General features: G+C 42.5%; 1 long non-coding RNA gene across 1 annotated transcript; it reads left to right on the forward strand.

The window, feature by feature from the left end:
* The first annotated feature begins 1,494 nt into the window (after positions 1-1,494).
* Positions 1,495-16,241, forward strand: LOC114017416 (uncharacterized). The gene is made up of 3 exons (XR_003562470.2): positions 1,495-1,581; positions 10,848-10,974; positions 12,655-16,241. It is a non-coding gene; the product is annotated as an uncharacterized LOC114017416 (long non-coding RNA).
* The last annotated feature ends 10,801 nt before the right edge of the window (positions 16,242-27,042 follow it).

Below are 27,042 nucleotides of genomic sequence, written 5' to 3' on the forward strand. Positions count from 1 at the left end.
CCTAGTAATTATTATTATTATTAATTCCTGTTGGTAAGCCTGTCCTTCCATCACAGTAATAATCACGTGCTGGGATGTCTACTGCTTAGGACATCATACACCTTTGGAAATGGATGATTGTTTAATTGATAGATTGTAAAGATGGGCTGACCTATTGCCTTTCCATGTTTTGCTTTGCTTCAATTGCTTGGACTCTTGCAGCTCCTTAGTAGCTTCTCTGATCCATCATGTCAGGCTGGCAGCTGTGCCTCTGCACTCTGCCTGCCTGCCCACCGTGAGCCAGATTTCGATCTCAGATGCATGGCATACCCTCCTCGCTCCCTGTCCTCTCGCCGGAGAGCTGATTTTGCCTGCACCTCTATTAAATGGCTTGATTTTAATGGGAACAACTGCTTTCTCCCACGGGTCCTCTCAATCCAGGGCACTAGGTGTGCAAGGACAGAGGAGGGCACACTCCCAGATGTCCCTAGGTGTGTGCTACGCATCCAAGATCAGGCTCCTGCCTGACATCCGTGGGCTGAGCAACCATCCCCTCTGCCCTGCCCCACCCCCCCCCCCGCCAGCGAATGGTCCCACTCAGTACTGTGGCCATTTTCATGTGGAGATATTTCCCCCACGCTGTGTAACTTCTGCCCTTACTGCGGACTCCCTGCTTCTTTCTACCTTAATTTCTCTGTGGCATGCAGGCTCCCAAAGGACAGCATCTCAAATGAATAAACTCCATTTTACATCAATCCACTTGGGAAATTGTCCTCAGAGGTTTCCACCCCCTCCCCACCACTAGAAAAAATGTTTAGTAGATGGTTGAAATTTTACAAGAAAATGTTCAAGAAGGAACAGATATTTTTTACTGCCAAGCTGTATAATAGGTGTTTTTGAGAGGTCGTTAACTTCAACAGTATAGTCAAAACCTGTGTTACACCCTACACTGCATCCTTCGTTAAGCAATTAAGTTACTGATAGGCTTTTACATTTATTTACCTTGATGGAAAGATATGTTTACTCAACCTGAGTACAAATCAACATGAGGAGGTGGAAGTTCAGAGAAAATTTGACTAATGATGTTGTGTTTTCATCCTTAAAAGAAAGAAAAAAGCCTCCCTGCTTTTGATGCTATTTTATCTTCATTGGAAGGGATCCGAAATGATCCCAACTGTCATGTGAGTGCTCAGTTAGGCTCAGATCCTCTTTGATTGCAGCTGAACATCTCTCTCTGTTGGCTCATACCTTCCCTTATATGAATACAGCGTACAGCACTTCAGGTTGTTTATTAACCAGTGGTTTAACTCTTCCTCTGTGGATGCTCTCACAATTATATCTTTAAGCAAAATACAGGCTGCGGCCACCTTTGCCTGGGGAGATGTTAATGGGTCCACATCGCTGACGTGAAGGAAGAATTTCCTCTCAGTTTCAGAATAACTCCTAAAATACAAACCTGACTGGTACTAATCATATTTCTTTCAGTGAACCTTAATTATCTCTCCTTTTCTTTCAGGCCCACTCTGTTCTCCAGGCTTGTTACGTGGATTTCTCTCTCTGCAAGTAATTCCTCAGCATCTCCTTGAATGGCATCTACCACACGTGAGCATCCTTCACGTCTCTAAGATACTTTTGTTGTTATTCTTTTTTGAACATTTGTTTTTTTGAGATGACATTGATAGACATGAGGCCTAAGTCTGGAGATGTTCTGTGGGTAGAGCTCACATTTATTTCAGTATGTTGAGCAGTTTTAGGATCTGATCCATATTGAAGACTAGCACGGCGTAATGAGGCCTGGGCATATAAAACAATATGTATTCTAACACAGCTCACTCAAAACAAATATGTTCCCTTCTCTTCGGCTGGTGTAAACAAACAATCTCCATTGTGTGCAGCAGGGCTGTGCTGCACTGCTTCGCGTGCAGCAAGAGCCTGGCTTCCCAGTTCATGGAACAGCATCTCCATCCCGTGACACGGGTCTTCCCACTGCATGCCCGGGCAACCCAGGTGTAGGACACCGGTCCTAAAAGCTGACGTTAAGTCTGGTGTTAAGTCCTAAGTGCTTTATAGGGAGAACTTTTCTGGCTGCAGACATACTTAAAGGGGGTCTTGTTTCTGAGTCCTGTGCTCTTCAGTCAGGCAAACCTGTCTCTGGATTGCAGGACAGTTTGCACGGTGGGCAAGCAGAGAATGGGTGTCATAGTTGTCGCGAGATGCCCTCGTACTGATCCCCAAAATTGTCTCTTCTGATATCTAAATTTCCTTGTCATAAAGATCGGCAACCTCATGAAAAATTCGTGATGACTCGAGGTGGAAACATTAGCAGAGGCTGGTTCAAAACTCACGTGCAAGATTCCTTGTCTGTGTGAAGCGCCGCAAGTTTGAACCCAGGTGCTCCTTCTGTGATTGAACTCAGACTTCTATCCTGTTCTGCAAAACCATTACCCTCTCCTTGTAACTTGTGCTGGAAGCGGAGTGAGCTGTTTTGGCACAGAAATGATTTCATTGTTAGGCTAAGTGTTACACAGATGGCATTCTTAAATGTAAAATTCTTTTTATGATTCTTTCGATTTCATATTTATTTCATTAGATCATTATTTATGTTAAAGAGACACCATTAATATGAAACGTGCTCAGCTTGAAAGAAAATGTTGAGAGGAGTTTCAGGTATCTGATCCTCAATCCTTTAGTTTTTGTGTTTTGCATTTTCCTATTTAAAATGTTTTTTTGTGTCTCTAGGTGCTATGTGACAGATCCACACAAACAACAGAGGGGAAAGAGCCTCACTTAACTGATTAGAGGAGAGAAGCAGTGAAAGGGAATATGCACAAAGCACTGCCAAGTTCACAGAGCAAAGGAAAAGATAAAAAAAATAGAATAATTTCACCAACTTTTTTTTAATTTTTATTTAGAGTAATGCGAGGTATTTCTTATACTAGCAGCAAGGAAACAATTTTCAGACAAAAATGTGATTTCTTAATCAAGGGTCTCTAATTCAAAATATATTTATTTAATAAACAGTAATTATGATAGCTGCAACTACTCATTCATATCAATAATTCATTCAAAAGTAAACCATATAATCATACTAGCATTTATTTTTCCATTTAATAGGCTGTGATTTAAAATAAATGTAAATCGTCATAGTCATTCAGCTCCATATACTGGGAAAGGAAAAGTCACCTTAAACCAAATGGATATTGTGGAAAAAAAGGGGACGAGAAGTTGTTCCAGAGAAACAGCTTATGGGGGCAGACCTTAACATGAGCTAAAGAGAATCTGCTTTGTAGATGTCAACAGAGCTTTAAGCTGAAAAAGGGTAGATTTAGGTTACATATTAGGAAGAAATTCTTTACTGTGAGGGTGGTGAGTCACAGAAACAGGTTGCCCAGAGAAGCTGTGGATGCCCCATCCCTTGAAGCATTCAAGGCCAGGCTGGATGGGGCTCTGAGCAACCTGGTGTAGTGGAAGGTGTCCCTGGCCATGGCAGGGGGGTTTGAACTGTGTGATCTTTAAGGTCCCTTCCAACCCAAACCATCCTATGATTCTATGATTGTAAGGCTGAGTTACGCTAGATGAGACTCAAGTCAGTAATTTTAAAGGATGGGATGTTGTAGAGGGTTTTCCACTGAGTCATATTTCTTTCTTTAAGAAAATAGATGAATATGATTTCTTCCACTTTTAAACAAGAAAAGGTAACAAATGTGACCAAGAAAATTCTAGTTTGAAGAAGTTTATGTGTGGAAATAATAGGCTGTTTGCAAGTCGTAGGTTGGCTCTGCACGTGTATGTGGAGCAGTATTTATTTTTTCCTGTTGCTAAATAGTTAGCCAAACCCTTTCCTAACTTGTATCCCTAACTACCCACCTCGTTTCGTCAGCTGACAGCTTTTTTTAAACTCCTTAACCATCAGCACTCCCGCAGCAAGCTTTGTTGAAAGCCTTTCTTTCTGTCCCCTTGTCTGAGGTCCAGAGAGTGGTGTTTGTAGGCTGTGGAGCATGGTGGCACTGTTAGAACAATCTTTTTTTTTTTCCTTTGGGCACAGGAAAAAAGCGATGAAGAGCTTGAGCCCCAGTCAGCATGTGCTAGAGCATCCCAAGCGCTGGGTGCAGATCTTGCCTTGCAGCTTTTTCTGTTGCTTTTGCTTTCAGTAGGAGAGGCCAGAGCTCGTGATGGGGAGCGGGGTGTCACTGCACCGCCTATTCTGCTCCCACATCCGAGCCAGCGCCAATGGCATACCCTTCGGGCCTTGCCACAGCCATAGGGCCCTCTTGTCCTCCGATGAGCTCAGCAAAGCCCTTTTCCTCCCTCAGACAGAGCGCCCTGTGTTCTGGCTGGGAAAATAAGGCCACGCACCCCTTCTTCCCCTGAGCTCTGGCAGCGATGCTTTCGGGGAACATCTGGAGGTGGTGGCTGCAGCCACAGTGCTGCCGTGAGCATGCTGCAGGTTAACCCCGCCAAAAGATCTTTTCACAGCCTCGCAGCTGAGTTTTGTCACCCATACAGTTATTGTGTTACTCTCCCAAGGCTGTCCCAGCAGTGGCTGCCCCACAGGTGTAGCCTGCAGTGCACAGGGGTGTACGGCCACAGGGCAGGCAAGTTAAAGTGGTACCTGACTTCTGGTTCTTCCAGTCTCTGCCATGCTTTGTGCGGTTGACATTCCTCCAACAGTTTTTAAGGAGAAAAGTGAGTCATGTTTAATTTTCTCTGTCCTAATAGAGAGGAACCATACTTTTTCCACCAGTTACTGCATTATTCCTCTCTCTGGTGTGGCTCTGATTTAGTGCTGGATGAAGCTCAAAAGGAGGATTAGTGTAGATATACTCCCATATGCTTGGATGCATTTCTGAACTGTGTCTGTACCATCCTCACTGCTTTTGATGGAAAAAGCTGGGCTATAAACCTGATGAGAACAGGCTTCCATGCAAGATGTTTAGTATTTCCTGCTTCCATTTGGGCCAGGAATACAGCACATCCAGCCCCCTTTGGCCCTGCAGCTCTTGGTCACGGGCTTGCCTGAAATGCAGAAAATCACAGCAGCAGAAAACGAATGGGGGAATAAGAGGAAGTTTTTATCTACTTTAATAAAGGCTAGATTAGGGTTTAGTTCCAGCTTTGACCAAAACTTTGCAGGGGGATGGGCACAGGTAGAATGTTTTTATTTTAATGGAATTGGTTTATCCACCTTTTACATGGTTGCACTGGAGTGCAAGCCCATTTTTACGGTCCTGAGTAAAAGAACCTGTGCTGCTTTTTAAAAGCTGCACCTTCTGGGAAAATTAGGGCTGGCTGTAGGACCCTGACTGTGTTGCATTCAAGCAAATTGGGAGTACAAGAAGGGAGAAAGAAGAACAGAAAGAGTGAAAGAAGGAGAGAGGGAGGCTTTCCTAAAGATAAGCTGCTACAGTGAGTCATATTACTCCTTGGTGTCACACATGGGGGCTTCACTATACCGAATACCTAGTCATCATCAAATTGTTTAATAGTCAAACACCAAGCCACACTGAACTTAATCCCAAAACTGCTGTTCTGCTGCCATTTGGGGGCTTTCTTCTTTCTTCTTTGTTTTTTTAAAGAATTTCCTTTTAGTACTGTAATCAGATGGTCATTTTTGCTGATTCTTCTCTCCATTACAAGGGTTTCTGAGTTTATGAATGAAAGGCTATGTTTTCTCAACCAAATCCTCCACTCCTCAGTCTATTAACAAACTAATGTTAACTTCCCAGTTTTGACTGAAACGACAGTCTCTGTGAGCTGGATGCTTGAGGAGTCCAAGCTAGCTAGGTAAAGAAACACCTTTTTCACATGCCCCGGTCTGGCTCCTGCGTTGCCCCACAAGTTTCTATCAGCACAAAGGCTGACATTGTCTGTAAGGAGCAACTCAGATTACGGCCCCTTCCAGCTGCATTGCCCCTGACCCGAGTCCTGCCCCGGGCTGCCCACACTCTGCCCTCCCCATATGCGTGGAGACTTCAGCTACAGCCTGCTGCCTGCCAATGTTGAGTCTGGTCTTTAAGGGTGGCCTTGGATGCGTTTTGAAAGGCAGCGCAGATGCTCTGTGGGGATAACATGGAATGATTATTTTAGGGCAGATTTTCCCCTAAAAAAAAAAATAGTTCTACATGCACGCAGTTTGATCTTCACACAAAGGATTTATATAAGAACTCACTTCTCTCTGTCAGTTATGAAAAAAAAAAAGCATGCTGGTGGGATTTAGGGAAGCGTGCAGGCTAGAGGATAGCAGCAGACAAAAGGGAGTTTTTTCTTCTAAGAACATCTGCACAGCTGGAGCTCTGGCAGCACTGTGGTTAGAAAGCCTAGGTGTTGCCTGGCCAGGGCAAGGGACGATGTCTGTTTGGCACCCTCCTGACAGGCAAATTTGGCCAACAGTTCTTAGAGCAGTCCTCAGCCCCATGCCCTGCCGTGTATACACAGAGGTACATGCATTATTTTGCCATCAAATGCCTGTTCTTGGGAATCTGCCACCCTGGAGGTAAACTGCATGTAAATGGTCTAAGGGTAAGGATGTGAGAAGAAACTGTGATTCCTTTCCATGGTAAAGTAGATGTAAAATAGGTACAAAGTTCGCTGGGTCTGTCAGGAATAGAATTGCCGCAGTGCCTCTAGACCAGCACAAACCCAACATCCTGACTCCTAGATGCCCTGCAAAAATGTGCCTACAGCTCAGGGTAGAGAGACTTAACAATAGGTCTGCTAGAGAAACAGCCCTTGCAGCCTAGCAAGGGCCCAGCAGGATAGGAAACATTTGGCACCTGCACGCCCAAAAGTATTCCTAAGGTTGGGTCGGCACCTACGAGTGGAGCACTGGCTAACTCTGTCCAGTCTGTGTTGTGCTGTGAAGGAAATGTGCATGTGAGACTGAAGTTGCTCAGATTTCTGTCTGTCTCAGGCTGGCCCCATTCAGCTATCTCTGTCCTTCCCAGGGAGTGAGTCCCAAATCCAAAGACAGATCCTAACAATACAACCTCTGTGCTTGCCTTTAATATAGCATGATTCTTAAAACTGAATATAAGCAGGGATGAGGCTTTAGATCTTCCTCAAATCTTAGTGTAACTTCGAGGTTGTCAGGCAGTATTGAAGTGAGAGATCTGGAGTAGGAAAATTAGTGAACACAAAAGTCATGATATTTACTCAGTTTATGCATTTTCTCTCTTTTTTTTCCCATAAAACCTGCATAACTGGCGTGTAATTGTTTTGCTAAGTGAGCCTTGAAAGCAAAAGTCTTGATAGCTGTCACATATCTTCTTTGTAGTACAGTGTGTTGTCCTTAGAAGCTAATCAGTAGAACTTGCTCAGAAGAACTTAATCAGCAGAACTGAGCATATTGTCAGTGCTTAACAAATAATAAATTATAATAATAACAGCCGTTCCTTTTGACACAACTATCAAACTTTTGCTTTATTTCCAGGAGTGCCTTACTTGCCTCTAGTTAGGATTTAATACCTACTACATCTCTGCTTACTGTGGTTGAGAGGATGGGTGATACAACCTAACAGGGTAGAAGTACTGGTTGAAATGAAATTTTGACAAACAGCAGAAAAAGAAACCCAAGAAAGTTATTGGGCTGTTCCTTTTCGCTTACTGGTGTTGCTTATAAGACTTAAAAATTGGATTCAAGAATAGATTTGATCTGTTAGATTGTTAAAATGTGAAACATTGTGCTTATAAGTTAATAGAATCACATATGAATTTCCTGGTAGTCTCTTTTTTAAAAGACAGACTCATCAGGGTTTCCTTGCAGAAAGGTGAATGTATCCAGAAGCACATCTATTGTTATTAATTATTTTTATTATAAGGAGCTTGGATAGCTTGGAGAGTTGTTAACATATCTGGGGCTATCACTTCTTTGTCACCACTGTAATTTGTCCTGGACTGGGAGTTACTGACAATCATTTCATTTTCTGATTGTTTGGTAGTTTATATGCAACTAGTTGGTGGGTTTTATTCACTTTCAACAAGACATATATCCACATTATAAAGGAAGCCACCGTGTCAGCTCTGAGCTGACAATAATTGTCACAGGCTTAAATGGAACTGTGTCAATTTATCCCGGTTGTGGATCTGACCAATGATCACAACTGGCATTAATTAGCAGATGTGTTATCGGACTCCATGGAGATGGCCTGGGTTGAGTGACAATAGAGGTGCTCAGCCACCGTGGCCAGTGGAGCTGTGCCAGTTTGGCAGCTGATGGCACGGTACCCAGTGCCAGCAGGTGGATAGTCCAGGTCACCCGTGATGGAGGCATGGTAGTGGCTTCTGCTGCCAGGCCCCACGCAGAAGGAGTCCCAGAGCGCAGGGCAGCCGGTTGTATTAAAACACAAGCAATGTAAGGCACCTGGGAGAGGAGGAGGCGGGGAGGGAAGAGGGGGAGGATGCTCCAGCGCTGAACTGACTCATCCTTGGAGCCGGGTATGCATGAGAGATTGCGCTGTTAGTGCAAAGTGAAAGCCACCGGCAAAATGTGCTGGGGCTCTGGCTTCCCGAGTGCACCATCTGAACGGACACTGTAATGCCAGTTGCATGCATGTGACAGAAGGGTGGGGGAGACAGATCTAAAAAAAGGGGATCCTAAAGAGCAGCAGGATTTTGCAATGGCAGCTACTTTCACCCACAGTGCTGTTATCGCTGTAAACCAGGGGTTTGGACCATGAGTAGAGAAGTGTCTTGAGCAGGTCATGTGGGTGAATGAAGAGCAGGAACGTGACAAATTTGAGAGGCTGCACCTTCACCAGGAGAAATAAAGGACATACTATCCTCCCTTTGCATTCATCTGAGTGCAGAGTGGGCTAAAACCAAGCCAATAACCTGTGCAGATCCTTCTTGCTCAACAGCAGCCACCCCATATCCTTTTTCATGCCCACTTGTCACCACAGGATGGTGGAAAGGAACAAGCTGCCAAGCTAATGGTGTGAGACCTTTGTAAAGATTTCTGGTCTCAACATTCACAGGACAAACTTGGACCCCCGGTAGCTCAGGGAGTAATCTTTTCAGCGACTGACACAGTTTCAAAATTGGCTCAAGTTAACTGACCCCATGCTTTTTGGTGCACTGGGAAAAAAATTCTTTTCACTGTGAGATCTTTTCGGTGTAACCCAGGAAAGGAAAACAGCAGAATAGTGAGTTAAACAGTACTGGGAATGGAGAGGTCTGTAGGCTGGTCCCAGGCCTCTGACCCAGCTGATGGGAAGATGCAGACTATCTGAGGAAGGTGAGACAGTAACCACCGCCCTCAAATCCTGTCACCCTTTCCGCACACTTCTCACACCATTTTAAGCAAGATATGAAAAGATGTTTAGGCACCTATTTGCTGTGACAAATCTGGGTCCCTCTCTGAATAGCCATCTCTGGGCCCAAAGCCACAAGAGGATATGACTGAGACGCCTGTGGGATATAGATGTCCAAGTCCAGGATCCCAATCCACATCCCCCCTAAGTTCATCACCCACATTTTTGCTAATAAAGGTCTTAGGACATCTAAAATCCTTCTTCTGCTCATGCCCCTTGGCCAGACAGTCACGAACTCAGCTGAGCTGAACTTCTCAGAAGCTAATCCTGATTCACCTCCTCAAACTATGCATTGCTTTGCCTGCATGTCCACAGAGTGGCCTGGCAAAACACATGTAACACGTGCTCAGAACTGAGCAGTACACTAAGTACAGCCGCTGCCTTCACTGTCACTGAGGGTAAATGCCCTCAAAGTCCACCTGGGCTTCAAGAGGTTCTTATCTCTTATCTACAAAAAGAGCAGGAACCGTAACCAGGAATCTACAAGCTAAAAGTCCGTGGGGGAAGGTATTTTCCGTACTTTCTGCAGAAGTGGTGCCGATATGCATAAGGTTCTCTGGGAGGAGTTTGAGGCAATAAGGTGGAGTATAAGATACCTACTCCAGCCCTCCTCTGCTGAATTATCTTGCTCTGCACTTAGATGTTTTGGATTGGTACAAGGCAGAGGATCTTATTTGGTATACTCATTGCTGCGTAAGGTGTTTCTAAAATATTGGCTTCACAGCCTAATGAAAATACAGTGATTTTTCAGAAAAATCAGTAGAACACATCCTCAAAGGATATACAGACGTGATGATTATTAGAGTTTTAATTAAAATATCAGGTAGAATAAGTATTATGGTGTGTTATCATTTCTAAGATAACAACAGAATAAAGGTGCCCATTTCTTTCTTGAGTGCAATTTTCTAAATGAAAAAGTAAACATTAATATCTTCAGAGATCTTACTGATCTTGTACGATAATTTAGAAAAATATCTCTATTAGGGATAGTTATGTATGCTTTTTGTTGGAAATGCAATCACAGGATATGCACATAGCTGCAATCTGTAGACAGATTAAGTAAATTAAATCACTCAATGTCTTTTTTCAATAGCTCTAAAGTTAAAAGTAATTTGCAAAGAAAATACTCAGTTTCAATTGGTTTGTAATATCTGTTAATGATCTTTGGAAAAATTTCTGATAACATGCAGGAATTCCCTCAGGGACAGGGTTGTGAATAAGTGGATTTTTTTAAGTTGGAGATGTCATTAGCTAGTGATTTCTTTGAAGTAAAAAGCTGTTATGGAATAAATTGCAGAGGTATACAAGTGAACAGGACAATCATTTTTATGAATAATATACATTTTTTCTACTGTGCTTTCTGCCCCCCAAAGAAATAATTTACAATCTAAGTTGCCATTACAAACATCCTGGAATCACAACTGTGTGTGCATTTTGTGCTTACTTTATGTACATGCTCCATCTTTATGTGAAAGCACAGATTGCTGGTGTAAAACTGCTAGTGTAAGGAGCTGATTTGCTCCTTTTAATGTTGGTTTTTTTTCTGTTCTTCCATCCCAGTAGATAACTTTTCTAACCTGCAATGCTGAAACAGCTTCCCATAACTGAAATGACTCCAGCACAGCTATTCCCTAGAAGACATCCTCCCTGATTTCTTGTGGGGCCTGTAAGATGACTGAAGTTGTAGGTAAGTGCGATCACGGAAAAAAGGGCTTCTGTTCTTTTGGTACCTTGTTAGCATTAAGAACTTTTTAACAGTTCAGAGATGAACCAGGTATCTATCATGTGTCACTACAATAAGGCAACATTTCTCAGGGCAAGTGAGATCTCCTGGTCTCTGTCCCATCTGAAGCAGAAAAGAGTGCCGGGGCACCACAGAGTGCATGTGCCCACGGGGAGCATTGCCCTGCTTCAGAGGTTCAGCTGTACCATTTGGCCACAGGCAGCTGAGGATGGGCCATACGTCTCCGTAGGCTCCTGTGGGTGGGTCTGTTTTTACACAGGGACTGGGGACACTCTGAAGGGATGCTGGTCTGGGTGATGTGGCAGTAGGGCTCCAGGGTGTGCTGTCACATGGACCAAAAAAGAAGGCTAGCTGCAGCCATTGAGCCTTTGGTTTCCTCACCTTCCTCCAAACCTCTTTAGCCCAAGATTGTATTGACCTTGGTCTGCTTTTTCCTGATCTGCAGACAGGGCTGTAAGGCACACCGTGCTAGCGTGAATATGACTGTTGCCTCCAGGGTTCCCACACAGGGTTGGAGAAAATTTGTCTGGCTCTAGAAAGAGACATGAACAGCCACCAGTCTGAAAAGCCTCCTAGCGTTTCCTGATCCTCTGAAGGCCTATGTAGGAATCCATACCTTTCCTGATAATCCATCAGCAGGTCAGACAGCCCCTCACTTCCCATACACAGATGTTCAGTGATGCTCTGCAATTGCTCTGAGTGTAGTAGGATGCCTTCCTGGCTGCTCCTTAGCGTTCACTAGCCCTGGTCAATCCTAAGATGCCTTGACTTTGACAGAGGCCAATACTAGACAATATGGAAGGAGACTTTCCCTCCTCACCGCGTGTTTAACAGTGTAACAGTTAACCACGTATGAAGATGCCTTCCTGACCCTGTCTATTGACTGACATATGCCAAGAACCATGGGGATGATTAGCATGCTAGAAAAACTCACAGATTTTTTGAAGGCTAGGAGCAGCCAGTATTATAACCTAACCTGATCTTCTGCATATTACATGCTACTGAATTGAACCCAATCTGAATTTTGTGTGAAGATTTGCTTTTATGGCTAAAAATGCCTCCCCATTTATAAATATGATGCTGTTTCTCTCAGTACTATCCAGGCAGCAGCAAGTTCCATTAACTGTATAGTGTTTAGAAAAACAATACCTCTTCTCCATTTGAAATTTGATACATCTTTGTTTCACCTTGCAGGATAGGAAAGGTTTTTTTTTTTTTTTTTTTTTTTTTCCCCTTTGCTGCTAATTAGGTTGGAAGATCATGAGGACAACATGTTATTTATATTATAGTCATGGTTAAGTAGAGCTCTGATGAAGCCTGGGGATCCCATCACACAAAGTGAGGGAGACTGTGCAAGTCCTTTGGGGCTGGGACTATTTGAATAGACAAATGGCACATTTTCAAGGAAGCTGAGTGATTTAACTGGAAAGATTGTCACGCAGGTCAATGGATTTGTACCTCTGAATCACCTATGCTTTTCTGAAAAACTCATGCAAAGTTTGAAAGAAGGGTATGGAAAAGTGAAGTTTCTAAAACAGACTAAAAAATGAGTTTGGGATATAGTCAGCAAAGGAAAAAAGGTATTGCTAATATGTAGCTCTGTGTCCTGTCCACTATCCATAGGTCACATTAACCTCCAGTGGCCGAAAGTCCTCAAAGAGAACAGCGTACACTGATGAAAGTATCTGCAATGATGTCTGCTTCATGCAAGGGCCCAAAGCCTTCCAGAAGAACTGCTAGGGTCCAAGGACATCTTCTAGATTATCTCAGGCAACAGCTCTTGTTCCAAGTTTATGGAAAGGGTTCATGTATGATTTGCAGTCCTATGAGGGTGAATGTTCTCTGAGAGACAAGCTGGTGCTTGTGTTCTTTATCTCTTCTCAAGAAATTTTCCATCCTTTTGACTTTTATCATTTTTGTTGCCATTCTCTGGACTTGTTCTTTTTCTACTTCCTTTTTTCAGGGATGAGGTGACCAAACTTGAAGACAGTATTCAAAGTGAGGATGTGCCACTGATTTATATAATAGCTTTATAATATTTCCCATATTATTCTCTAAAACTCTTTTCTTCGTACAAACCCCATAAGATTCTTTTTAATTCTTTGAACTGCAGTGCCTTTTAACATCTGTAGTTTACTCTGATCAGATTTCGACAAAGGAATAAAAGGCTCCATTTTTCACATAGAATTTTATTTATTGTTTGAACTTTAGAGGAGAAATTGGTTAACTTACAATTTAAAATTCTTGGCAATGTAGACCATTGGGCAAAGATTTAATTATCAGCCCTTCCATACTTTCTGTAGAAATGTGTGAGGCTGAAAGTTGGTACAAGGTCTTGGCTTAATAGACTTGTCTTTTGTTTTACAAACACAGCCAAAGACTTAATTTAGAGCTGTCAGCATCCCCAAAGATGTCAGAAATGTCTTTCACCTGTACCTCCTTCCCAATGAAGCATGCTGGGGCCGTGTATTTACATGCCGTTCAACCAGGACCACACACACGTGCAAGCAGTACCCGAGTTCTGTGGTGTCCTCTTCGCTGTACTGCACACCTCCACACCAGCTCAGGGAAGACCCCTTTGAAAATGAGGTGCTTGATAACTGCAGACGGTGAGGATGTCACTCTCATGTCACAGCCGGGTGTTATGCCTTCATCAGGGTTTTAGAAAAGGCCCAGGGAAAACAGTTATGTCTCTTCTATTGCCCAAGACACTTCCTGCAGCTACTGCCTTTCCTTAGAGTTACCAATCCAAGTGCTGACCCTGCCTGACCCTACTTATCTTGTAAAAGCTGACAAGATCACAGCCTGAAGCAGTATAGCCACAGGCTTAATACTGGCTACCAAAATGTCTGTTTAGTATTTTCAAGAAATGCTGCTCTAAAGATTTACAATACTAGCTGCTAGATATATGGACAACACCAACACACAGCCCTGACCCCTGAACATTCAGCCTCACTTACACAGAAATTTGTGCCTCTCAAGGGGCCAACACCGAGCTGCCACAAAACAGTGATTCCCTATGTGCAAGTGAGCTGGAATGTAAGCATCATGTGATTACATACACTCAGATATTGGGTAAAAGTGTTTGAAAACAGAATTCATTGTTAGCTGCTTTCATCAGTTGCATTTCTGCTTTAGCAATAGAAAGAGCTCTGCCATTTCTGTGTAATATATATATATTTTAGTTTAGTGTAGAGAATTGTCTTCATTCTGCCTTGACCAAGGCAGTTTTTCATCAAAAGTTATTCTTAGATAACTGTAAGTTTCTTCCCGAGCAAACATTTTAGATACACTGTATGAAAGCAAACGCACATTTCCTCAGATACCTCTAAGGATAAACACAGTTTTAAATATTCAAGAAATATTAAGGGACCGATCTAGTTTAGTTGTATATACATCCATACACAACATACATTAATAGTTCTTGCAGGAGTGGTGGTGTTTTTTAGGGTTTTTTTCCTTTTCTTTTTAGAACAGCAAAGACATGGAAAAGGTCCTATTGCTCCTGTCGGAAACTTCTGCTGACTGCAGCATGAGTTGGATTGGGCCCAGAGAAACCAAATACACACAAGTAACAATGAGTTGGCCATACAAGCAAGGAAAATCACAGATAACAGGTGCACACAAATTAGCAGTGTACCTTTTAGGTCATCCAGTACAGCTCCCTGACACCATGAGATTGTTTCCTATGGCATATTTTCGGTTGTTTTGTGTGCCTAGATTAAATGTCCTAAGTGATGCCATGTCCCTAGGGAGAGATTGTGCTGTCTAGAGTATCTTGTTGTCAGAAGTTTTTTTTTTCCTTTCTTAACATCATCATATTTCTCCTAGTAATGTCCGTTTGCAAATCTCCTTCTTTTCCTTCATTGATGCTATTTTCCTTCAATATCTTTTAACTAGCGTGATGTTGTGTTTAGTTAACATTAAGCCAACCCATAGCTATTTAGCTCATTTAATCTTCCCTAACAAATCAGTCCTTTCAGTCTCCTGGTTAATCTTCCTCTCCTCTTGTCACACCCCTGCCTGTCAGTATCTTTTTTAGTTATGAGATTTTAAAGATGTGATGCATTTCTCTGAACTAATGACAGATCTGGTATAGAGCTGAGTGTCCTCAATGTCTTCTCACTGAAAAACCCTCATGATGTGCCCAGGGGAAAGCTGCCAGCACTCTGGAGAGACACACAGGTAGAGTATCCTGCTCAAACCACTTCCTTGGTGCCACTTATTCTATGGGCCAACAAAAACCTATAGAAACACTTAACCTAGTAGATCAAAACCCAAATACGTGCCATTATGGATTTATTTTACTTCTCACAATGGTAGGAGATAGGGTAGCGCAGATAAAAAGATCTTTGTTGCTGTTGTTGAGATTTTCTAACTCTTGGTCATGGACATTACAGTCTAAAATTATGGAAGATGTCACCTTCCATAACTATATCCGAGTACAGAGAGAGTACACTGTAGAAAATAATTATATACGTAGTCACAAGCCTAGCTGTTCACTTCAGGCAATAAATTCTGATCAACAAACAACACTTCTTTAGTGCTAAATGAGATCTTGGTTGTAATTGAATGTCTTTACCTTTGTGTTCTGTTGGATTGGAGGAATATCATTTTAATCTGCTCTCTTTAAATTTTCATTAAGGAACGTTTCAGCTACCTGCAGCCTCATCTGATGATGTTTAATGATACCAGCTAGCTCGGTCTGCCATGCACCAGCAGGGGCTTCTTTAAATTGGTCAACTTTATGGAACATTGTTTTCAAGTCTAATGTACTTGGAATCAACCTTTAAAAATAATGGTATCTTTAAAGACAGTTTATATATGTAGTGCACATACATGCATGCATTTGTATGTGCATATGTGTGTATGCATATATATGCGTAAATGCATACATGTGTACAGAAACACTGATCCTGTTCACCTTCTTGAAATCATTACAGCTAGTATTAACATAAATGTGCTGTTAAATTGGCAGTGTTATACATTCTTGTTGGAGTTTACTTCTGTAACATAAAATCAGAAAGATAAGCTGTGAAACTCATGCAGCTGATGACATAATGCTAGGATCTCGTGATGCTGAATCTCATATTTCTAGGAGTGTGGGATGGATGTTCCTTGCTGAAATAATTATACTGCCTATTCCAATATACGCTTCCTTGTTTTCATGTGGGCACTGAGATGTCCAAACCATTAAATGTATATGGTATGAGTCCTGTGTTCCTTTTTTATTCTAAAGAAGGCATTCACTTTCTACGGTTGTTTTATTGTATAATAAAGCCAATTACTCTAAGAATCTGCGATGAACATAGCAATAATATGTGACAATATGCATATTTACATTTAATAATGATGTCCAAATGTACATATGTGCATATAAATATGCATATATGTATATACAAATACACATAGAGAGACATATACACAAATTAAATGGAACCAATTAGAATGTGGCATAAACAGTTTCAAAGCTTACCTGTTATGGCTGTGTGAAGGGATAATTTGAGCTACAAAGACATGCAAGAAAGCATAGCTCAATACACTCCATTGGCTCATTCCCATTATGCTCAACAGCGACAGGCTGTATGCTAAGATGGGGTACCAGCAGACATCCGTAATGACAGCTGGTTCAAAACAGAGCTTTCAAAATAGTGCAACACCCCTAACTTCCTTCCAAATCCTGGTGGTTGCCAGCACTTGACTGAGGCTGGTTCTTAAGGTCAGATGTTCAGATAAAAGTTATTCACAAAGAAACTGGTTCTTTATGTTTGAACTGTATATACATTCAGCACATAGACTCTTTGTTGCCCATGAATTTGCATTTGAGCTCACACATGGATTATGCTTGGCTATTACCTGCAAAAGCGATTGATGTTTCTCCCTGATACCATGCCCTATATGCCTGAGGCTGTCTTCTGTGGAGTTCTCCACTCTCTTGTGGGCTACATAAACTGAGATCCAGACAGTAGCTCGCTCTTTTTACTGGGACCAAAAAGATCCCTCAGCCTCTCTGTTGAGAAATGGAGGAAAAGTGGCTTCCCTTTAACATCACCCACATCACACCCACTATGCTCATCCAACTAGGAACACAGCAACCCCCGCCCCCCCTTCAGTTGTCCTGTGTGACTTTTCCTGGTGGATGCATATAGAATCTGGAAATAAACACGATTCTCCTTTGGAAGGAAATGCAAACAGGGTTTATCTATTTGCATTTGAACTCAGTGAAAAATAACCAGGCACAGAAAACAAGCTTGAAGATAAGACATGAATATAAGTAAAGCTAAATTTCACTAAGCTAAATTTGAGTGAAATGTGCCACGCTGTTATAATTATTACACAGAACATGTGCTAATTAATCGTTATGCTGTGCTAGTGAAATAGTTAAGTATTCCATATGGGGCAAGTAGAGGAGCTTACCCTGGGATGCTATTGACTTTGCTGAGGAGCCAGTATGTGGGGAGCATGCCATGAACAATCTTGTGAAAAGCAGGCTGGTGAACTGATTTGGCCTTAGACATGACTTTTCAGGGTGGTTAGGAAAATATTTCAAATCTACGATAAATTTTAGTTGTAGCACTGGACTTCTAAGTGTGTGCAGCGTGTTCAAAAGCAGTTTTTCATTTATCATATCACCTGGGGACCCCAAGTGCTAAGCATCAGACCTTCAGAGTAATTCAGACAGCTAAAAGTGCTGCTGTTCGGGGATCTTCAGAACTGCGCGGACCTTCTCTCCAAATAAAATCAAGTAGACCTGGGTATCAAGGCACTTCAGAAAAGCATTGACCAGATGCCTATCAGCCTCTTGGGGAGCTGTACTCATTTCAGGAGTATTGACCCTGCTTCAGCTGGAGGTGCCTCTGGGGAGATGCTGAGGGGAGCAGGATGAGTCTGTGCTCATTTCTGGAGGAGGTATGGCTCTCTTGCAAACCAGAGGCTTGTGCAGGGCTGCTTCACTGCGGCGGGCTTGCTTGGCTTACCGACACTCGTCCTGCTAGCTCCGGCATGCTATGTGTGAGCAGTGCTGGCCACACAGTCTGGCTGGCGATGCTCCTGTTTGCCATCAGCCTTCCCTCCTGGATCAGGGCCGCTACCAATTGCTGAGGGGTAGCCAGAAGCAGCTCCCTCTGGTGAACCTCTTTTGTGCTTTTATCTCCCTCTTCTTGGCAGTAAGCTGCCACTGGCTCCCAGCCACGGCCCTCTCGCCCTCCCCAGTGCCCGGCTTGCATGCTCAGCCAATGCCTACATCTTTTCCAGCAGCTGGCCCTACTTTTCCTCCACAGCTGGCTGCTGCCCCCTACTGTGGTAATTATTATTTATTATGGATATTCAGTGTTCATTATGTGTCCGGAGTCCAGTACTGTCTGAATGACTACCAGGGTCCCACTGTGTGGGCAGAAGCGTGCAGGAGAGTACACGGTTGTTCCACACTGATACTCACCCGACTCACTCTGGGAAACACTGAGGGGGAAGGAGCGAAGGTGGCTGTTGGCACCTATTAACACTATCTGGTGCAACATGTACTCTCTGTCCTGTGTTACATGACTCTAGCAACAGCACAGCTGAGTGCAGAACTGCTTTTTCTCCACCTTGCTATCAATAGCAGGTCTCCCACTATTCCTGCTATCTAGCAGGAAACACCTGAGGTGTTTTCCAAAAGTCATGGTTGCTGCTCAGTCACAGTTTAACTGTTGAACCGTTGCTGTGAATGCAGATGTTGCTTGGTTTTCAGTTGCTCTCAAGAAGTAATGCCCTTAGACCACAGTATGGCTATGTGGGACGTAATTTTCTTTCCTGTTTCTCTCCCCTACCTTCTTCTCTGGAATTCTCTGTTTGCGCTGATTCCTTTGTGCATGTGTCCTTCTTGCACTTCATCCTTCCTCCTCACCCTGCCTCCCTGAGGACACGACCCTCAGTTAAAAACAGAGGAGCTTTAACTCCTACAACTTAGTGCACAGGCAAAAGCACCTGGAGGAAGAAGCAGCTTCTGTGCATTTGCAAAAATACAGAATCCTAAACATATTTCACACATATACGCAACATGTGTGAGAGGCGGGTTCTCAGCTGTGGTGGTTAGGGTTAGCTCTGTTCAAGAAGATGGAGCAACACTGATCCATGGCAGCTGAGGATCTGTCCCAGTATGTAAATGTAAATATCTATTTTTACAAGCCCTCCTACAGTTTGCTTAAAAAAAATGCTTTCTTTTTAGAAAGAAAGAAAAAACTGAAAGCATACAAACCAGTCAGAAATGTCCCACTTTCTATATTTTATCTAATTCCTGCCTCTGACTTCCTTTGAAAGCTTTCAAAATCTAATGAAATCAAAAGAGACAGAGTGAATTAAAAGTGAAGTAGGTTTACCTTCAGTGCACTGGGCCTGCAGGAACTGAAAAAAACAGGAGAGAAACTGAAAGGGTACAAAGCCCTGTAAATCCAGATAATTTAAAATGTTTGATTGTAAGCAGGCTCACCAAACCCAGAAAAATTCCCACTGTCCTATTACTTGTAATCTTCTGCCCTTTCAGCTAGCTGCAGCAAGTTAATGTCAAGAGCGAATATTCATGTTAAGCAGTCTGTACATCAGAGCATTTTCTGGCATGAATAATTTTTTAAATTGTTTTCAGTGTACATTTGATTGCTTCCTTTGCATGCTATGTGTACACATGCACTTCTCCGGTCCCCTGCTCCCCTCCCCGCCCCCCCCCCCTTTGGTATGTAACTGTCATGTAGGCTGGAGCTATGGTCTTTGGGTATGGAGGATTCAAACCTCAGAGCTCAAGGAGTTTGAATCCAGGAACTGATTTGTCCTCTTTTAAGATGGAAACCACATGTGTGACTTGGATCCAGATTTGGGGTGGATTCTGGCTATGCTAATTTGAATGCATTAAGATGTGGGATTCAGACTCATTTATTTGTTATGACAATAGTTCTAGTACCCACTACAGGGTGCTCACCTTTCCACTCACTAGAAAGATAAATGCTTTGCATATTTACTTCCTCTGGACTGATTTGTGGTTCATTCCAGGAACAAATAATCTTCAAGATATTTTTCTGTTTGATTTCTTAACATCCTTTATGACACTTGCTTAAAGTGACCTTTGCAAAAACTTTGGAACATTTGGATCACTCGGTCACTTTCCTCTGAGAAGACCCTGTTATCCCACTGTCCCTCTGAAGGCTGCTCCACTGGTTTTTCAAAGTACTCCAATGCTATAGAGAGGTAATTTCCCCCCTTGTATCAGCTTCAGTGGTTTGAGAGACTGAACACCCTCATGGGGTGTTCCTGTCCAACAAATTCTCTTCAACTGCTGTTCAGAACTGGTTTCTTGGGCTCCCTAAAATTGTGGTAAACTTCAAAGCTCTGCAATTCCCAGGATTTTCCTCATCTCCTTTTGAAGACAGGCAACATAATAGGGCTCCCCAGCCTTCTTGTGTTGATGCATTTTTCAAGGGAAGAAGGCATCTCCTTGTCAGTATCTTGGCTTTTTCTCACTTTATTTCCCCACAGAACTCCCAGATGAACACCATCCGGTTGTGGTGATTTACTACACTTGAGTTTCTCAAGTTACTCTACAACTTCCTCCTTAGAGACTTCAATCTGTATAAAGGCCACACTCTGATTTTCTTTGCAAAGTGCCTTTGGCACAGGAATTTCTACATGACTCTCAGCAGCAGACATGATGCAAGAGATTCATTTAACTCCTCTGCTAGCTTGTTGCACTCTTCTCCTGACCCACTTCACATGCATTTGTGGGGATCTCTGGGGTGTTTGGGTCATAACCCAGCCTAAGATTTACATTCGCCAACAGGTGAGGCTTGGCTCTCAGCAGGTATTCTCTCGCTGCTCCACTGAAGGATCTTTCTGTGCATTACCGCAGCCACTTTCACCACATCTTATCTGTCTGGCTTATTAAGCCCAGTCCCGTTCCTCTGCACTACGTCTGTCACAAGTGGGTTAGATCCTCACCCATGCAAACTGGCACTGTCCCTAGGAAGGTGTTCAGGTGAGGAGCTGGTCCTGCAGGAGCCCCCTCCTCTAGCACTGGGCAAGTGACCCCCTGGCATGTCATGGCAAAGGGGCAGGTGGAGTGCTCAGTGCCACAGCCCAGGGGGAGCGGGACCCACATCCTAGCCCACAGCCTGGCCCTCAGCCAAGTGAACACCCTTTTGGTCTTGCAGCTTTGGCAAAGGGATGCCAGAGGGCTGCAGAAATCCTTTCTCTTCTCCCCTCTTTCTTTTGTATATCTTTATTTCTATTTCTTCCCACCCCCTTTCTGTTTTAAGAAAGACAGAAACTGCCGTACAGCCAATCCAGCCTTTAATGATTGTGAAGGACAGAACTAGAACAGCAGAAATGGGGCAAACATTCTCCATGACCTATTTTATTCTCTGACCAGTGTAGGCTGGCCTTCAGTCTAGATGTTTCAAAAGAAGGTCAGTTTTATGAGGATGCGTGCTCACAACACTACTGAGATTTGTGACATAAAAATTATTTCAATGAATTTTCACAACCATTACTTGGTTTGTTTATAGAATCATACCCAAGATAACTAGCTTAATCTGTATTATATTCATTAAAGATATATATACCTGATGTGAGACACAGAGAAACACTGCTTTGATACGGGATGGGTTTGAAATTGACATTAACTATAACTACCTAAGGCACAGATATGGAAACTATATCTGAAACCAACTCCATGGCTTCATCCATCAATGAGAAAAGTATTTCTGCTGTTATTGATGTTGTCCTAGCTTTCGGAAAGAGTGATGGGTATCCTTATTTCACTAACATTCTTATTTCAAACAGCTCTACTTTCTCATTGGCTTTTGGGAATAAATAAAAGACCCTGAACTTCCTAACCTTTCTAGGTTGACATTAAATATGTCTCAAGATCCATAATTCCAGAGTTGTCAGTTAAAGTCCAGCCTATGAAATCTATGTCAAGATACAAACTGGCATGCTCATCCCTAGCACATCTGTTTAAATAGATGAACAAATCCTTAGAAATTAATAGGGTCGTTAATTTCCTAAAGTTAGGGAATTCACATGTAGGGCAGGATTCATTATAACTCGCTGTAGCTGTCTTAGAATTAGCTATCTAGTATTAGGTGACTCTTTTCTTTGTCTGCTGTGGGTGGCACCTCCAGATCTCATTCAGTTCAACTATTTCATGTGGCCATTTTAGGATGGCATCTCAGACCATCACAGTAAAATAGGTTTCACTGGTGGAGTCTGTCTTTTTCCCTCTTGACTACAGAAGGACGGTAGGCAACTGCCTTAGACCAAACCACTAAGGTGACATTATCCCATTGTTAACCTCTTGGTTCAATGTAATTTTTAATTTAAATTAATGTAGTGTTATTCTGATTTGGTATATATATATTTATTTTTACTGTAGTCCACAATTATGACTATGCCTCTCAAACATCCCTGTTTTTACTGAAATGATTTTCAGATTTTCTGCTTTACACAATGTGAAGAGAAATGCTACTTTCTTGGTCTTATTTTCATCACCTATAGGTGTTCTCATTTTATCTTTCAGTATTTTGACTGAATGTAGTGATACGCTAGGATCCCACTTCACAGTGCAGGAGCAAAATCTCAGCAAATGGCCTCATAGTCAGTACAAAGTTAAGATACAGAGAATAGACTGTAGAAAGGCAGTTTTAGAGTGTTTTCTTCTAACTGATATTAACCAATTTTGTACAGTTACAATGTTACATGGACAAAATATATCACAATACATTTTCAAATTGGTTTTAAAGTATCTCAATGGCCAGAACAAGTAAGATGTGTGTATATCTATAAAATATGGCTAGCAATAGCTAAGTGAAGTAACTGAAATCGTACTATACAGCATTTAAGGCAATTTCTAGTTCTCCATGTTTGCACCTTGCCTTCTCACAAAACAAGCAGGTTACACAACCCCCCAAAAAGTAAGTTTCTGAGAGATCAGAAATCTTTCAGAGACCTTTAGGAAGGGACACTCAAAGGTATACAAAACACAGAAAGAGAGGTATCTGTTCGTGTTGGGATCTCCAACATGACTCCAGTTAGCAAAAGGGAGACAACAATCCTAATAAAGAAGCAAGGCAAGTCTTGGTCCTTTATTTTCACCATGCTTCCAGAGTTTGAAAAAGCAGTTACATGGCCCCACGGGTGACAGAAGAGCACCTCTTGTCACTAATGCTGTTGGCAAGGTGCAAAAATTAGCAAAGCTTAGCCTTGAATTTTGGGTTACATTTGGAGTCTGTTTAACCTGTGGAATTTAAGTCTGTGGAATGGCTAGTCCCTCCTCAAAAACTCTGCATCACCAAATACTTTTTCTCATTGAAAGGCATATGCTATTCTCTTTCTCTATACCCTCCCTCCGTCTTTAAGATACTGAAGCCATTGTTGCTGGCTCAGGTTATGGTTCACCGGTCCATGGCCTGAACACTCTCAAAAGAGGCTTTCTGGACACCATTGCATCACCTCACCTTCTAACTACACCTTATTCAAAAATGTGCACCACCTTCCTCTCCTCTTCATGGCATTTATGCCAGGACATTACAAAGTCTTGCCTGCCCACAGGACAAGGCAGATAGTGCCTGGAAGCACTGCCTCTGGTGTCAATCAGGCTTCTAGTCTGCCTTCTTTATCATTCTTCCATGCCCCCATATGGCTTACTGCATGGAACTGTAAGAAAGCTAGACAGAACATTTTTTGGAGAGTGCTTTCTTTGCATTGCCTTCCTTGCACATATCTGTATAGTCCTATGCAGTAATTCATATTTTTGGTTGGGATGTATAGAAAGGATCCATGGGAAAATGACAAATAACCACTGTCATCATCTTTTTTTGTGGATGTGAAAGAGTGCTTTGTAGGTGAACCAGGAGAGAAAACTTATTGTAAAGTGACGGGAGTTCCTTTCAAATCCAGTAAGAACTATCTTAAATCATCCCACAATTGAGAACATTTGCAGGGATGACTACCTCTTCACAGTACTCAATATACCGGTCACTTCTGTCGGTAGGAGCTACTTTCTGAGGGAATATGATCAAGTGGAGGAAATCTCCTGTGGCATAGACATGATTGTTGATGGAAAATGAATGATTAGTAAACATCTTTCAGTTGGTGTTGAAAACAGAGATGTGCAAGAAACAAACCTTGAACACAAACAAAATTGCTTATTTGGCATCCATTCTACCCGTGGGGTGATTCATGGTTGTCTTGTGCCGGCAGAATTTTCATCAACACTGGAGAATTTTGCCAAAACTAAGATGATGTCAAGACCTCTGCAGAGCATCTGTTACTTGCTTATGCATCTAAGTCTGGACAACAGTTTCTCATTTAGTCAGAAAACATTTTCTAATTAATCTATTACCTCTGGACTCTTTCAGGTTTTAGGAAAGTTCCGACACAAATTTAGATATGGAAATGAGATCTTAATGACAGATGTACATACCTCTGTGAAGAGTTACGATGCAACCTCAACTTGCAATTCTCTGTTCTGGGAGGAATTTTGATTAAACTTCAGATGTGAATGTCACAGTTTAGGGCCATTTATAAAATCTGAGTCTTGCAACTGGCTCTGAACATTAGTGTACTTGGGGGGACCCATGACACTCTGTGTGATCTCAGAGTGGCATCCTGGAAGAGCAGGTTTTGTTCTTCTTTTTCTCTCTATAGATCCTTAAAAATATGCAAATCTTTGTGATCTGCTTCTCATACAAAGAGTTGCAAATTCAGCTACGGATCAAAGATTAGAGCATATGCCTATTATTGCGGCTGCCAGTTAACCAATCCAAATGTTTAACTCTTTAAAGAAATAGAGGGTCAGCAGCTTTCTGAATAATTGTTTCCAGACAGTCTTCTGTTGGTTAGATTTCTATATCACATTCAGCTTCAATTGCTGCTGTAATTTATCTCCACTCCACAGACTCTAACTACTAAATTCACGTGTTAGTATTTGAGTCACTTACGTTTAGACTAATCCAGAGCATGCTCCATGATCATTGATTGTTTTATATGGTGCCTCACGGATTAAATGAAAAAAACCAGTGCCATCCCAACACCTGCCTCTGGCCTTTTGTTGTTCTAGGAAGTGCGGAGAGGAAGAAACCGGGCCAAAATTGACTCAAAAATAAATCAAGTTGGGATGCGTACTAACTTTTTTGTAAGCTTACCTTCACTTGGGTGTTGACAGCCAGAACAGAGGGTGTATTGCTGACAGCCACGGTTGCCAGCGTAGTGCCACATAGTGAGACAATGCTTCTTCACTGGTTTGTAGGTGAACTTCCTTGTCTTTCAGTCTTGTCTTGTCTCCAGGAAGGAAAGCACTTCAGAGGTGCTCTGATCATGTCCTTTGTCCCACTCTGGTGGGCACCAACTCACCCTCAAGCCTGCCAGAGAAGGGACCTTGTTGTGGGGCCAGCAGAACCAGCCACACCTTCAGTGCTCCCTCCTGGAGCGTCACTGACTGCCGCCTGCTGCATGCTCTTGCGCTGCGTCAGTTTGCTTCCCCAGCCTCCTCCTGCCTCAGTGCAGTCACAAACCAGCCAGTTGTTACCTAAAATGATGGAAAAAAGGCTGTATGTTTTTTACTTTTAGCCAATATTAAACTGAAAAGTAGAACACACTGCAAATCTGTTCCTGTTCCAGTTTTGGTCTGGGCTATTCAGTGCCAGTGGGCCCTACTTCATCAAATGACCATGTCTCAAGTTAAATATTTTCCGTAACAGGCACTTGACTTTGATGGAGAGAGCAATGTGTGATTTTTAAACTAAAAAGGGCTGAGGAGATGAAATGGTTAAGGACATACTCTAGACCCATAGCCTTTCCTCAGAAGGAATGATAAACACCTCTCTTTGGCCAGGTCTACTTTCCTACACCTTTCTGAGGAGAAGTAATGGAGAGTGCTATTTATTATGTGTTGGGATGAAGGTAGGGAATGTTTTCCACCATTTAAAAAAATAAAATCCAGAATTTATGGGAGTTTGAAAAGCAATTTCCTTTTAAGGTGCAAATTCCTAATTTGCCACATAAAAGTACAGGAATTAAGTGCTAAATCCTTTTTTGCCAGTGAGACCTGTGAAAGGAGGTATGAAAAAAGAGTTACTGTTAGATTTCTATTCATGTCTTCTGAAAGCCAATGTATGCAAAAGTGCACTGAAACAGCCCTGATTTTTTTTCAAAGCCTTCCTGCCGTTCTGACTGACTTTTAAAAAATGAACCCTTGTCCGGTTTTATTTGTGTGGTGGGTTCTGATTTTGTTCTGCCTGTACTGTATCACTTTTCTCTCCTCACCATTAATCTTCCATGAATGTTCCCTAGGGTACAGTTCTCCCTTTTCTGCATGGAGAGTTTCTATTGAAATTAATGGACATTCTTCTCATGGGTGGAGGGAAGAATACACCCTTATATCAGCCCTGCTGCAAAAGAAGATTATTCATTGAAAGGAAGCGTTAGTCTCACTCCTGAAAGCCCAAGGTCTAGTCAGGCAGATTATAGTGGGAGATCCCAACAGGAGGTCTGGTACAGAAGCAAGAACTACTTGTGCAACATGAAAACAAAAGCCAGAACAGAAGACTTTTTAAATGTTGGAACAAAACCCGGTGGAAAGTCAGTGGTTGTACTCTGTGATGAAGTGTACTGTCCCAAACCTAGTTTTAGGGCAGATACGGTGCAGTGAAGGCATCCATAAGGAACCTGTAGAACCAGGCATAGTCAAGAGACCCGCACAGTGCCAAAACCTAATTTGATCTGCAGAGAGGCACTGCAGATTGGCCAGGGGTCTGGGCCAGGCAAATAAGGGTATATTGTGCTGTGCAGATGTATCACCTCATTTGGAACTTGGGCTTGGGAGCTTGGGCATCTTTAACACAGGCGTGCATTGCACAATATAGATGGGCTAATAAGTCTCATTCCCCTTAGAGGCTTAAATGGAAAAGTCTTACGTTCCTTCACAGAGAACTCTTTAATGAATTAAAGAGGGTGTTGACAACCTTCAAGCAGAACTGCATAAATTCT

The sequence above is a fragment of the Falco cherrug genome, chromosome 2 (genome assembly GCF_023634085.1).
Source record: "Falco cherrug isolate bFalChe1 chromosome 2, bFalChe1.pri, whole genome shotgun sequence".
In the NCBI taxonomy this organism is placed as follows: domain Eukaryota; kingdom Metazoa; phylum Chordata; class Aves; order Falconiformes; family Falconidae; genus Falco; species Falco cherrug.